The sequence below is a fragment of the Lolium rigidum genome, chromosome 3, assembly GCF_022539505.1.
Source record: "Lolium rigidum isolate FL_2022 chromosome 3, APGP_CSIRO_Lrig_0.1, whole genome shotgun sequence".
Taxonomy (NCBI): domain Eukaryota; kingdom Viridiplantae; phylum Streptophyta; class Magnoliopsida; order Poales; family Poaceae; genus Lolium; species Lolium rigidum.
This window is the reverse complement of record NC_061510.1, coordinates 18,719,917-18,733,860: the sequence shown is the minus strand read 5'-3', so window position 1 is coordinate 18,733,860 and position 13,944 is coordinate 18,719,917.

Sequence of the window (13,944 nt, the reverse complement as noted above, 5' to 3'; positions counted from 1 at the left end):
TCCAATTCCGAGAATATTTCCTTACTAGGATTTCTGAAACCAAAAACAGCAGAAAACATGAACTGGCACTTCGGCATCTCGTCAATAGGTTAGTTCCGGAAAACGCATAAAAACGATATAAAGTGTGAACAAAACATGTAGGTATTGTCATAAAATAAGCATGGAACATCAGAAATTATAGATACGTTGGAGACGTATCAGCATCCCCAAGCTTAGTTCCTACTCGTCCCGAGTAGGTAAACGATAACAAAGATAATTTCTGAAGTGACATACTACCAACATGATCTTAATCATACTATTGTAAATCATATGAGATGAATGAAGCGATTCAAAGCAATGGTAAAGACAATGATTAAACAACTGAATCATATAGCAAAGACTTTTCATGAATAGTACTTTCAAGACAAGCATCAATAAGTCTTGCATAAGAGTTAACTCATAAAGCAATAAATTCATAGTAGAGGTATTGAAGCAACACAAAGGAAGATTAAGTTTCAGCTGTTGCTTTCAACTTATAACATGTATATCTCATGGATATTGTCAACATAAAGTAATATAATAAGTGCAATATGCAAGTATGTAGGAATCAATGCACAGTTCACACAAGTGTTTGCTTCTTGAGATGGAGAGAAATAGGTGAACTGACTCAACATAAAAGTAAAAGAAAGGCCCTTCGCAGAGGGAAGCATTGATTGATATATTTGTGCTAGAGCTTTGGTTTTGAAAACAAGAAACAATTTTGTCAACGGTAGTAATAAAGCATATGCATCATGTAAATTATATCCTACAAGTTGCAAGCCTCATGCATAGTATACTAATAGTGCCCGCACCTTGTCCTAATTAGCTCGGATTACTGGATTATCACCGCAATACATATGTTTTAACCAAGTGTCACAAAGGGGTACCTCTATGCCGCTCTGTACAAGGTCTAAGGAGAAAGCTCGCATTGGATTTCTCGCTTTTGATTATTCTCAACTTAGACATCCATACCGGGACAACATAGACAACAGATAATGGACTCCTCTTTAATGCATAAGCATTTAACAACAAATAATATTCTCATAAGAGATTGAGGATTGTTGTCCAAAACTGAAACTTCCACCATGGATCATGGCTTTAGTTAGCGGCCCAATGTTCTTCTCTAACAATATGCATGCTCAAACCATTCAACTCATGGTAAATCGCCCTTACTTCAGACAAGACAAAGATGCATAGCAACTCACATGATTTTCAACAAAGGGTAGTTGATGGCGTCCCCAGGAACATGGTTATCGCTCAACAAGCAACTTACAACAGATAAAATACATAAGTACATATTCAATACCACACTAGTTTTTAGGCTATTTGTCCCATGAGCTATATATTGCAAAGGTAGAGGATAGAAATTTAAAGGTAGCACTCAAGCAATTTACTTTGGAATGGCGGAGAAATACCATGTAGTAGGTAGGTATGGTGGACACAAATGGCATAGTGGTTGGCTCAAGGATTTTGGATGCATGAGAAGTATTCCCTCTCGATACAAGGTTTAGGCTAGCAAGGTTTATTTGAAACAAACACAAGTATGAAGCGGTGCAGCAAAACTCACATAAAAGACATATTGTAAACATTATAAGACTCTACACCGTCTTCCTTGTTGTTCAAACACCTTTACCAGAAAATATCTAGACCTTAGAGAGACCAATCATGCAAACCAAATTTTAGCAAGCTCTATGTAGTTCTTCATTAATAGGTGCAAAGCATATGATGCAAGAGCTTAAACATGATCTATATGAGCACAACAATTGCCAAGTATCAAGTTATTCAAGACATCATACCAATTACCACATGTACCATTTTCTGTTTCCAACCATATAACAATTAACGAAGCAGTTTCAACCTTCGCCATGAACATTAAAAGCTAAGAACACATGTGTTCATATGAACCAGCGGAGCGTGTCTCTCTCCCACACAAGCATTTATTCAAACAAAAACAAAAACAAAAACAAACAGACGCTCCAAGTAAAGTACATAAGATGTGACCGAATAAAAATATAATTTCAAGGGAGGAACCTGATACTTTTGTCGATGAAGAAGGGGATGTCTTGGGCATCCCCAAGCTTAGATTCTTGAGTCTTCTTGAAATATGCAGGGGAGAACCACCGGGGCATCCCCAAGCTTAGAGCTTTCACTCTTCTTGATCATATTGTATCATCCTCCTCTCTTGACCCTTGGAAACTTCCTCCACACCAAACTCGAAACACACTCATTAGTGGGTTAGTGCATAATCAAAAACTCACATGTTCAGAGGTGACACAATCATTCCTAACACTTCTGTACATTGCCCAAAGCTTCTGAAAGTTAATGGAACAAAGAAATCTATCCAACACAGCAAAAGAGCCAATGCGAAATAAAAGGCAGAATCTGTCAAAACAGAACAATCCGTAAAGACGAATTTTATTGAGGCACCAGACTTGCTCAAATGAAAATGCTAAAATTGAATGAAAGTTGCGTACATATATGAGGATCACTCACGTAAATTGGCATAATTTTCTGAGTTACCTACAGAGAATTAGGCCCAGATTCATGACAGCAAAAAAATCTGTTTATGTGCAGTAATCCAAATCTAGTATCAACCTTGCTATCAAAGACTTTACTTGGCACAAAAATGCAATAAAAATAAGATAAGGAGAGGTTGCTACAGTAGTAACAACTTCCAAGACTCAAATATAAAACAAAGTTACTGTAGCAAAATAAACCCATGGGTTATCTCCCAAGAAGTGCTTTCTTCATAGCCATTAAGATGGGCTTAGTGATTTCAATGATGCACTCCCAAGAAATAAGAGTTGAAGCAAAATAGAGCATCAAGAAGCAAATTCAAAACACATTTAAGCCTAACATGCTTCCTATGTATAGGAGTTTTGTAAATAAATAAATTCAAGAAGCATAATGCAACAAGCATAGAAAGATAAAACAAGTGCAGCTTCAAAATTTTCAGCATATAGAGAGGTGTTTTAGTAACATGAAAATTTCTACAACCATATTTTCCTCTCTCATAATAACTTTCAGTAGCATCATGAGCAAACTCAACAATATAAGTATCACATAAAGCATTCTTATCATGAGTCTCATGCATAAAATTATTACTCTCCACATAAGCATAATTAATTTTATTAGTAATAGTGGGAGCAAATTCAACAAAGTAGCTATCATTATTATTCTCATCATCAAATATAGGAGGTATATTGTAATCATAATCAAATTTATCCTCCATAACAGGCGGCACCAAAAGACCACTATCATTATAATCATCATAAATAGGAGGCAAAGTATCATCAAAGTAAATTTTCTCCTCAATGCTTGGTGGACTAAAAAGATCATGCTCATCAAAACCAGCTTCCCCAAGCTTAGAATTTTCCATATCATTAGCAACAATGGTGTTCAAAGTATTCATACTAATATGTTCCATGGGTTTTTTAATTTTCGAATCAAACCATCCATGTCTTAACTCAGGAAAAAGAATAAAAAGCTCCATGTTGCTTTCCATTATGCCAAACTAGTGTAAAACAAGAAACAAAAAGATGCAATTGCAGGATCTAAAGGAAATAGCTTCGAGTACTTACAACGGCGCCGGAAAATAGCTTAGTAGCCGAGATCCGGAGTGTGAGTACCTTTTACCTTTCCTCCCCGGCAACGGCGCCAGAAAAGTGCTTGCTGCCCAGGACTGGCGCGTGGTTGACGAGGGAGGAAATGGTGTAGCTTTCCTTCGTTCCCCGGCAACGGCGCCAGAAAAGTGCATGATGTCTACGGGTGCTTCTATTCTTGTAGACAGTGTTGGGCCGCCAAGAGCAGAGGTTTGTAGAACAGCAGCAAGTTTCCCTTAAGTGGATCACCCAAGGTTTATCGAACTCAGGGAGGAAGAGGTCAAAGATATCCCTCTCAAGCAACCCTGCAACCACAAAGCAAGAAGTCTCTTGTGTCCCCAACACACCTAATACACTTGTCAGATGTATAGGTGCACTAGTTCGGCGAAGAGATAGTGAAATACAGGTGGTATGAATGTATATGAGCAGTAGTAACGGCACCGAGAAAATAGCTTGATGCTACAAGCGGCGTGTGGTTGATGGTGGTAATATTGCGAGCGATACTAAAACGAGTAAACAAGCAATGATTGCGGTATTTGGGAACAAGGCCTAGGGATTATACTTTCACTAGTGGACACTCTCAACATTGATCACATAACAGAATAGATAAATGCTATACTCTACACTCTCTTGTTGGATGATGAACACCACTAGTTGTGTAGGATTACACGAACCCTCAATGCCGGAGTTAACAAGCTCCACAATATTCGATATTCATATTTAAATAACCTTAGAGTGCATGATAGATCATTGCAATTACACCAAGTACTAACATAGCATGCACACTCGTCACCATCACACTATGAAGGAGGCATAGATCACATCAATACTATCATAGCAATAATTAACTTCATAATCTACAAGAGATTACAATCATAACCTACGCCAAGTACAACACGATGCACACACTGTCACCATTACACCGTGCAGGAGGAATAGAGTACTTTAATAACATCACTAGAGTAGTACATAGATGAATAGTGATACAAAAATCATATGAATCTCAATCATGTAAGGCAGCTCATGAGATCATTGTATTGAAGTACATAGGGAGAGAGATTAACCACATAGCTACCGGTACAGCCCTTAGCCTCGATGGAGAACTACTCCCTCCTCATGGGAGACAGCAGCGTTGATGAAGATGGCGGTGGAGATGGCAGCGGTGTCGATGGGGAAGCCTTCCGGGGGCACTTCCCCGTCCCAGCAGCGTGTCGGAACAGAGACTCATGTCCCCCAGATCTTGGCTTCGCGATGGCGGCGGCTCTGGAAGGTTTCTCGTACCGTGGCTTTTCCGTATCGAAGATTTAGGTCAGGGACCTTTAAATAGGCGAAGAGGCGGAGTCGGAAGGTCGACGAGGCGGCGACACAGTAGGGGGCGCGACCAAGGCCTGGGCCGCGCCACCCTGGCGTCTGGGGCCCACAGGGCCCTCCTCTTGTGGCTCTCGGGTGTTCTGGAAGCTTCGTGTGATTCTAAGATGCTGGGCGTTGATTTCGTCCAATTCCGAGAATATTTCCTTACTAGGATTTCTGAAACCAAAAACAGCAGTATGCGGCACTTCGGCATCTCGTCAATAGGTTAGTTCCGGAAAACGCATAAAAACGATATAAAGTGTGAACAAAACATGTAGGTATTGTCATAAAACAAGTATGGAACATCAGAAATTATAGATACGTTGGAGACGTATCAGTTGCCTTCTTGGGTCTTCTTCGTATTAGGACGAGCCAGGTATACTAATAATGGGTGCCCGAAGGGTATGCCCATGACAGTAGCTCCCGAGTGGTCGAAGACTTGCGTAGAGACTCCAAGCATAATCATCTCCGAAGTCGAAGAAATACAAGGCGAGGCCATTGATCCAGAAAATACATCAGGTCAATGTCGTAGATCATATGTAGCGTAGATGATGTCAATGATTCTTGAATTTATTTTTCCTATCGGGTGCGCGGCCAGCGCTCCCGATGGGAGTAGCCCCCGAGTCTATGGGCAGGTGTTTTCACCTTGTCATAGACTCAAGTTGTACTACTCGATAAAGAACTTGACTATATTTCTGGGCGCAACCCCTCTTTTTATCTACTTCTGCTGGAGGACTTAATGAAATCCACGTGCTCCCGATGGGAGTAGGCTCCACTCGAGTCGCAGAGTCGAGTTGAGTCTACAAACCTTTATATATTTACATAATCGAATTAAATTTCCGTGATTTTTCTCTTTTTCAAATTCTTCGAGTCCAAGCAGACGCTATATTTTCTCAGACAAATATATTGTACAGGGATATTGGTAAATACGGCTGGTTCATCTGACGGATCAGGTACTAGTTAATTGCTCTAGTGGAAAATCCAGATAAACCTACTTCAAACTCCCGTCCGCCGGGATTTTTCTTCACATCTGTTGATGTGGATAGAGTGGGAGAGCACTGATGACCCACAAGTATAGGGGATCGCAACAGTCTTCGAGGGAAGTAAAACCCAATTTATTGATTTGCCACTGAGGATAAAACATTGATGCTATGTCTAAGGATGTAGTTGTTGATTACATTACGCACCATACTTAATGCAATTGTCATTGTTTGCAACTTAATGCGGAGGGTTAGGATGATAACTTGAAGGTGGACTTTTTAGGCATAGATGCGGTTGGATGGCGGTCTATGTACTTTGTCGTAATGCCCAATTAAATCTCACTATACTCATCATGATATGTATGTGCATTGTCATGCTCTCTTTATTTGTCAATTACTGCAGCGTAATTTGTTCACCCAACATCTTGTTCGTCTTATGGGAGAGACACCTCTAGTGAGCTTGTGGACCCGGTCCAATTCTCTTTACTTGAAATACAATCTCTTGCAATACTTGTTTTCTTGTTTTCTCGCAAACAATCATCTTCACACAATACGGTTAATCCCTTTGTTGCAGCAAGCCGGTGAGATTGACAACCTCAGTTGTTTCGTTGGGCGCAAAGTAGTTTGTTGTGTTGTGCGGAGTTCCACGTTGGCGCGCAGGAATCTACGGTGTTGCGCCGCACTACATCCGCCGCCATCAACCTTCCGCGTGCTTCTTGGCTCCTCCTGGTTCGATAAACCTTGGTTTCTTTCTGAGGGAAAACTTGCTGCTGTGCGCATCATACCTTCCTCTTGGGGTTGCCCAACGAACGTGTGAAATACACGCCATCAAGCTCTTTTTCTGGTACTTACTTTTCTCAAATTATCGATACTCCAGAAAAGTGCTTGATGTCTACGTTCCCCCTCCTTTCCTGTAGACAGTGTTGGGCCTCCAAGTGCAGAGGTTTGTAGAACAGCAGCAAGTTTCCCTTAAGTGGATACCCAAGGTTTATCGAACTCAGGGAGGAAGAGGTCAAAGATATCCCTCTCATGCAACCTGCAACCACAAAGCAAGAAGTCTCTTGTGTCCCCAACACACCAAATAGGTGCACTAGTTCGGCGAAGAGATAGTGAAATACAAGTGGTATAAATAAGTATGAGCGAGTAGCTAACGGTGGCGAGAAAAAGTGCTTGGCGTGTAGTTGATGGTGGTGGTATTGCAGCGGTAGTAACGTGATAGCGAGTAACAAGCGATAGTAACTCAGCGGTAGTAACGTAGCGAGTAAACAAGCAGTAGTAACTCGGCGGTATTTAGGAACAAGGCCTAGGGATTACACTTTCACTAGTGGACACTCTCAACATTGATCACATAACAGAACAGATAAATGCATACTCTACACTTTTGTTGGATGATGAACACATTGCTGAGGATTACACGAACCCTCAATGCCGGAGTTAACAAGCTCCACAATAATGCTCATGTTTAAGTAACCTTTAGTGTAAGATAGATCAACGCTACTAAACCAAGTACTAGCATAGCATGCATGCTTGTCACCTTCATGCATATGTAGGAGGAATGAGATCACATCAATATTATCATAGCAATAGTTAACTCCATAATCTACAAGAGATCATGATCATAGCATAAACCAAGTACTAACACGGTGCACGCTGCTTGTCACCTTTACACACATGGGACGAGAATCTAGGAGATCACTTTAAGTAACAACTCACTTGACGTAGCATAGATGACATCTGATTACAAGCATCATCATATGAATCTCAATCATGTAAGGCAGCTCATGAGATTATTGTATTGAAGTACATAGGAGAGATGAACCACATAGCTACTGGTACAGCCCCGAGCCTCGATGGAGAACTACTCCCCTCCTCATGGGAGCAGCAGCGGTGATGAAGATGGCGGTGGAGATGGCGGCGGTGTCGATGGAGAAGCCTTCCGGGGGGCACTTCCCGCTCCGGCGGATGCAGGAGCGAGGAGTCTGTCCCCCGGATCTTGGCTTCGCGATGGCGGCGGCTACGGCAGGTTTCGTGGGTTTCGTCAGTGTGGTATGCGTTTTTCAGGTCGAGAGGCTTTATATAGGCGAGAGGCGGCGCGGGGAGGGCTGACGGGGGGGCCACACCCTAGGGCGGCGCGGCCCCCACTGGCCGCGCCGGGGCGTGGGTTTGGTGGCCCTGCCTCCTCTCTGGGCGGTTCTCGTGTGATTACGGATGCTTCAGAGGTAAAATAGGAACCTGGGCGTTGATTTCGTCCGATTCGAGAATATTTCGTTACTAGGATTTACGAAACCAAAACAACGGACTAGGAAGCGGCACTTCGGCATCTTGTTAATAGGTTAGTTCCGAGAAAATGCACGAATATGACATAAAGTGTGCATAAAACATGTAGATAACATCAATAATGTGGCATGGAACACAAGAAATTATCGATACGTTGGACGTATCAGCATCCCCAAGCTTAGTTCCGCTCGTCCGAGCAGGTAAAACGATAACAAAGATAATTTGCAGAGTGACATGCCATCATAATCTTGATCATACTATTTGTAAAGGCATATGTAGTGAATGCAGCGATCAAAACAATGGTAATGACATGAGTAAACAAGCTGAATCATATAGCAAAGACTTTTCATGAATAGCACTTTCAAGACAAGCATCAATAAGTCTTGCATAAGAGTTAACTCATAAAGCAATAATTCAAAGTAAAAGCATTGAAGCAACACAAAAGAAGATTAAGTTTCAGCGGTTGCTTTCAACTTGTAACATGTATATCTCATGGATAATTGTCAACGCAAAGCAATATGATAAATGCAATAAGCAAATATGTAGGAATCAATGCACGATTTCACACAAGTGTTTGCTTCTTGAGGTGGAGAGAGAAGTAGGTGAACCGACTCAACATGAAAGTAAAAGAATGGTCCTTCATAGAGGAAAAGCATCGATTACTATATTTGTGCTAGAGCTTTGATTTTGAAAACATAGAAACAATTTTGTCCAACGGTAGTAATAAAGCATATGCATCATGTAAATTATATCTTATAAGTTGCAAGCCTCATGCATAGTGTACCAATAGTGCCCGCACCTTGTCCTAATTAGCTTAGACTACACGGATTATCACCGCAATACATATGTCTTTAACCAAGTTTCACAAGGGAGTACCTCATGCATCGATTACCAATAGTGCCCGCACCTTGTCCTAATTAGCTTGGATTAACACTGATTATCATTGCATAACATATGTTTCAACCAAGTGTCACAAAGGGGTACCTCTATGCGCTGTACAAAGGTCCAAGGAGATAGATCGCATTTGATTTCTCGTTTTTGATAGATCTCAACAAGGACATCCATACCGGGACAACATAGACAACAGATAATGGACTCCTCTTTAATGCATAAGCATTCAACAACAGATAATATTCTCATAAGAGATTGAGGATTGGTGTCCAAACTGAAACTTCCACCATGATTCATGGTTTTAGTTAGCGGCCCAATGTTCTTCTCTAACAATATGCATACTCAAACCATTTGATCATGAAAATCGCCCTTACTTCAGACAAGACGAACATGCATAGCAACTCACATGATATTCAACAAAGGTGTAAAAGTTGGTGGCGTCCCCAGAAGCATGGTTACCTCTCAACAAGCAACTTATAAGAAATAAGATACATATCTACATATTCTTCACCACAATAGTTTTTAAGGCTATTTTCCCATGAGCTATATATTGCAAAGACAAAGGATAGAATTTTAAAGGGAGCACTCAAGTAATTTGCTTTGGAATGGCAGAGAAATACCATGTAGTAGGTAGGTATGGTGGACACAAATGGCATAGTTTTTGGCTCAAGAATTTTGGATGCACGAGAAGAATTCCCTCTCAATACAAGGCTTTGGCTAGCAAGGTTGTTTGAAGCAAACTCAAGTATAAAACGGTACAGTAAAACTTACATAAGAACATATTGCAAGCAAAGGTTGTTTGAAGCAAACTCAAGTATAAAACGGTACAGTAAAACTTACATAAGAACATATTGCAAGCATTATAAGACTCTACATCGTCTTCCATGTTGTTCAAACACCTTAACCAGAAAATATCTAGACTCTAGAGAGACCAATCATGCAAACCAAATTTCAACAAGCTCTACAGTATTTCTTCATTAATAGGTGCAAAGCACATGATGCAAGAGCTTAAACATGATCTATTTGAGCACAACAATTGCCAAGTATCAAATTATTCAAGACATTATACCAATTACCACATGAAGCATTTTCTGTTTCCAACCATATAACAATTAACGAAGCAGTTTCAACCTTCGCCATGAACATTAAGAATAGAACTAAGAACACCAGTGTTCATATGAAAAAGCGGAGCGTGTCTCTCTCCCACACAAGCATGAATTTATTTAGAGAATGAAAATAACAAAACGAAAATAAAAGCACACAGATGCTCCAAGTAAAGCACATAAGATGTGACGGAATAAAAATATAGTTTCACTAGAGGTGACCTGATAAGTTGTCGATGAAGAAGGGGATGCCTTGAGCATCCCCAAGCTTAGATGCTTGAGTCTTCTTGAAATATGCAGGGATGAACCACGGGGGCATCCCCAAGCTTAGAATTTTCACTCTTCTTGATCATATTGTATCATCCTCCTCTCTTGACCCTTGAAAACTTCCTCCACACCAAACTCAAAACAAACTCATTAGAGGGTTAGTGCATAATCAAAAAATCACATATTCAGAGGTGACATAATCATTCTTAACACTTCTGGACATTGCACAAAGCTACTGAAAGTTAATGGAACAAAGAAATCCATCAAACATAGCGAAACAGGCAATGCGAAATAAAAGGCAGAATCTGTCAAAACAGAACGATCCGTAAAGACGAATTTTTCAGGGCACTTAACTTGCTCAGATGAAAATGCTCAAATTGAATGAAAGTTGCGTACATATATGAGGATCACGCACTTAAATTGGCAGATTTTTCTAAATTACCTACAGAAGGGGCTGCTCAATTGCGTGACAGTAAGAAATCTGTTTCTGCGCAGTAATCCAAATCTAGTATCAACCTTACTATCAAAGACTTTACTTGGTACAACAATGCAATAAAATAAAGATAAGAAGAGGTTGCTACAGTAGTAACAACTTCCAAGACACAACAAAACAGTATCAAAATAAAGACATGGGTTATCTCCCAAGAAGTGCTTTCTTTATAGCCATTAATTAAGATGGGCTCAGTAATTTTAACGATGCACTCGCAAGAAATAAGAGTTGAAGCAAAAGAGAGCATCAAAAACAAATAAGAAACACATTTAAGCCTAACCCACTTCCTATGAAAAGGAATCTTGTACATAAACAAGTCATGTAGGCATAATGCAACAAGCATAGAAAAGTAACACAAGCGCAATTTCAAGATTCTCAACATAAAGAGGGGAAATTTAATATTATTAAGATGCATATAACCATGTTTCCTCTCTCATAATAACTTTCAGTAGCATCATGAACAAACTCAACAATATAACTATCACATGAAGCATTCTTATCATGAGTCTCATGCATAAAATAATTACTACTCCCAACATAAGCATAGTCATTCTTATTAATTGTAGTGGGAGCAAATTCAACAAAGTAGCTATCATTATTATTCTCATTACCGTAATCATCAAATGTAGGAGGCATATTATAATCATAATAAAATTTATCCTCCATAGTAGGTGGCACCAAAATACCACTATCATTATAATCATCATAAATGGGAGGCAAAGTATCATCAAAGTAAATTTTCTCCTCCATGCTTGGGGGACTAAAAATATCGTGCTCATCAAAACCAGCTTTCCCAAGCTTAAATTCTTCCGTAGCATTATCAACAATGGTGTTCATACTAATAACATTGCTACTACATGCAAGTAAGGTTCCGTAGGTTTTTTAATTTACGCATCACACAATTTATGTCTTAACTCAGAAAATAGATTAAAAAGCTCACTGTTATTTTCCATTATGCCTAACTAGTGAAAAATAAAAACAAGAAACAAAAAGATGCAATTGCAGGATCTAAAGGAAATAGCTTCGAGCACTCACACACCAGTAACAGTGCTAGGAAATAGCTTAGTAATCGGAGGATGTGAATACCTTTTACCTTACCTCCCCGGCAACGGCGCCAGAAAATAGCTTGCTGTCCACAACTGGCGCGTGGTTGACGTGGGAGGTAGAAATCTCTGTGGTGTAGCTTTTCTTCGTTCCCCGGCAACAGCGCCAGAAAATAGCTTGATGTCTACGCACGCTTCTATTCCTGTAGACAGTGTTGGGCCTCCAAGAGCAGAGGTTTGTAGAACAGCAGCAAGTTTCCCTTAAGTGAATCACCCAAGGTTTATTGAACTCAGGGAGGTAGAGGACAAAGATATCCCTCTCAAGCAACCCTGCAATCACGATACAAGAAGTCTCTTGTGTCCCCAACACACCTAATACACTTGTCAGATGTATAGGTTCACTAGTTCGGCGAAGAGATAGTGAAATGCAAGTGATATGAATGAATATGAGTGGTGATAACAATCTGAATAAAATATGGCAGCGAGTAAACATGCAGTAGAACAGTAAATAAACGGAGTTTCGATGCTTAGAAACAAGGCCTAGGGATCATACTTTCACTAGTGGACACTCTCAACATTGATCACATAACTGAATAAACAAATACTACTTTCTCTACACTCTCTTGTTGGATGACAAACACCATTCATTGTGTAGGGCTACAAGAGCTCCCTCAAGCCGGAGTTAACAAGCTCCACAACATTCGGTGTTCATATTTAAGTAACCTTAGAGTGCATAATAGACCATTGCAATTATACCGAATACTAACATAGCATGCACACTGTCACCGTCAGGCTATGAAAGGGGGAATAGATCGCATCAATATTATCATAGTAATAGTTAACTTCATAATCTACAAGAGATCACAATCATAGCTTATACCAAGTACTACATGATGCACACACTGTCAACATTACATCACGAAGGAGGAATAGACTACTTTAATAACATCACTAGAGTAGCACATAGATGATATTCAACTAGATCACAAAACTCATGATCACATAAAGATCACATGAGAGAGAGAGATGAACCACATAGCTACGGTACATCCCTTAGCCTCGGGGGAGAACTACTCCCTCCTCATCATAGGAGACAGCAGCGTTGATGAAGATGGCGGTGGTGTCGATGGAGATGCCTTCCGGGAGCAATTCCCCGTCCCGGCGGCGTGCCGGAACAGAGACTTCTGTCCCCCGAATCTTGGCTTCGCGATGGCGGCGGCTCTGGAACTTTTCTCGTATCGTGGCTTATTCGTATAGGGTTTTCGCGACGGAGACTTTATATAGGCGGAAGGGCAGCCTCGGAAGAGTCCTGGTGGGGCCACACCATAGGGGGGCGCCCCCCCCTTGGCCACGCCGGCTTGTGGGGTGGGGCCCCCCTGGCTCCCCTCTGGCCCCTCTTCGGTGCTCTGGAAGCTTCCGGGAAAAATAAGATACTGGGCGTTGATTTCGTCCAATTCCGAGAATATTTTCTTTGTAGGATTTCTGAAACCAAAAACAACAGAAAACAGGAACTGGCACTTCGGCATCTCGTTAATAGGTTAGTTCCGGAAAATGCATCAAAACGATATAAAGTGTGAACAAAACATGTAGGTATTTTCATAAAACTAGCATGGAACATCAGAAATTATAGATACGTTGGAGACGTATCACCCCGTGGCCTCCATGGATGCGCAGATGTGCGTGGACTGGTGCATCATGGCGTCGCGCTGCGGCACTAATTTTCATGGACAACGGCAGCATCCTAGGCTATGTTGTTCCCGACATGAACAGATCGTCAGCGCTGCAGCGGATCACATGGTGAAAAGCCGGGGAAAAAGGAGGATTGATGCGACTGAAAAATTGTCCACGGCCAGGAAAATGTTCAACCTACTTCCACTTTGCACGGACCTCGAGCTTCAAAGGGAAGGCAGAGAAGACATCCAC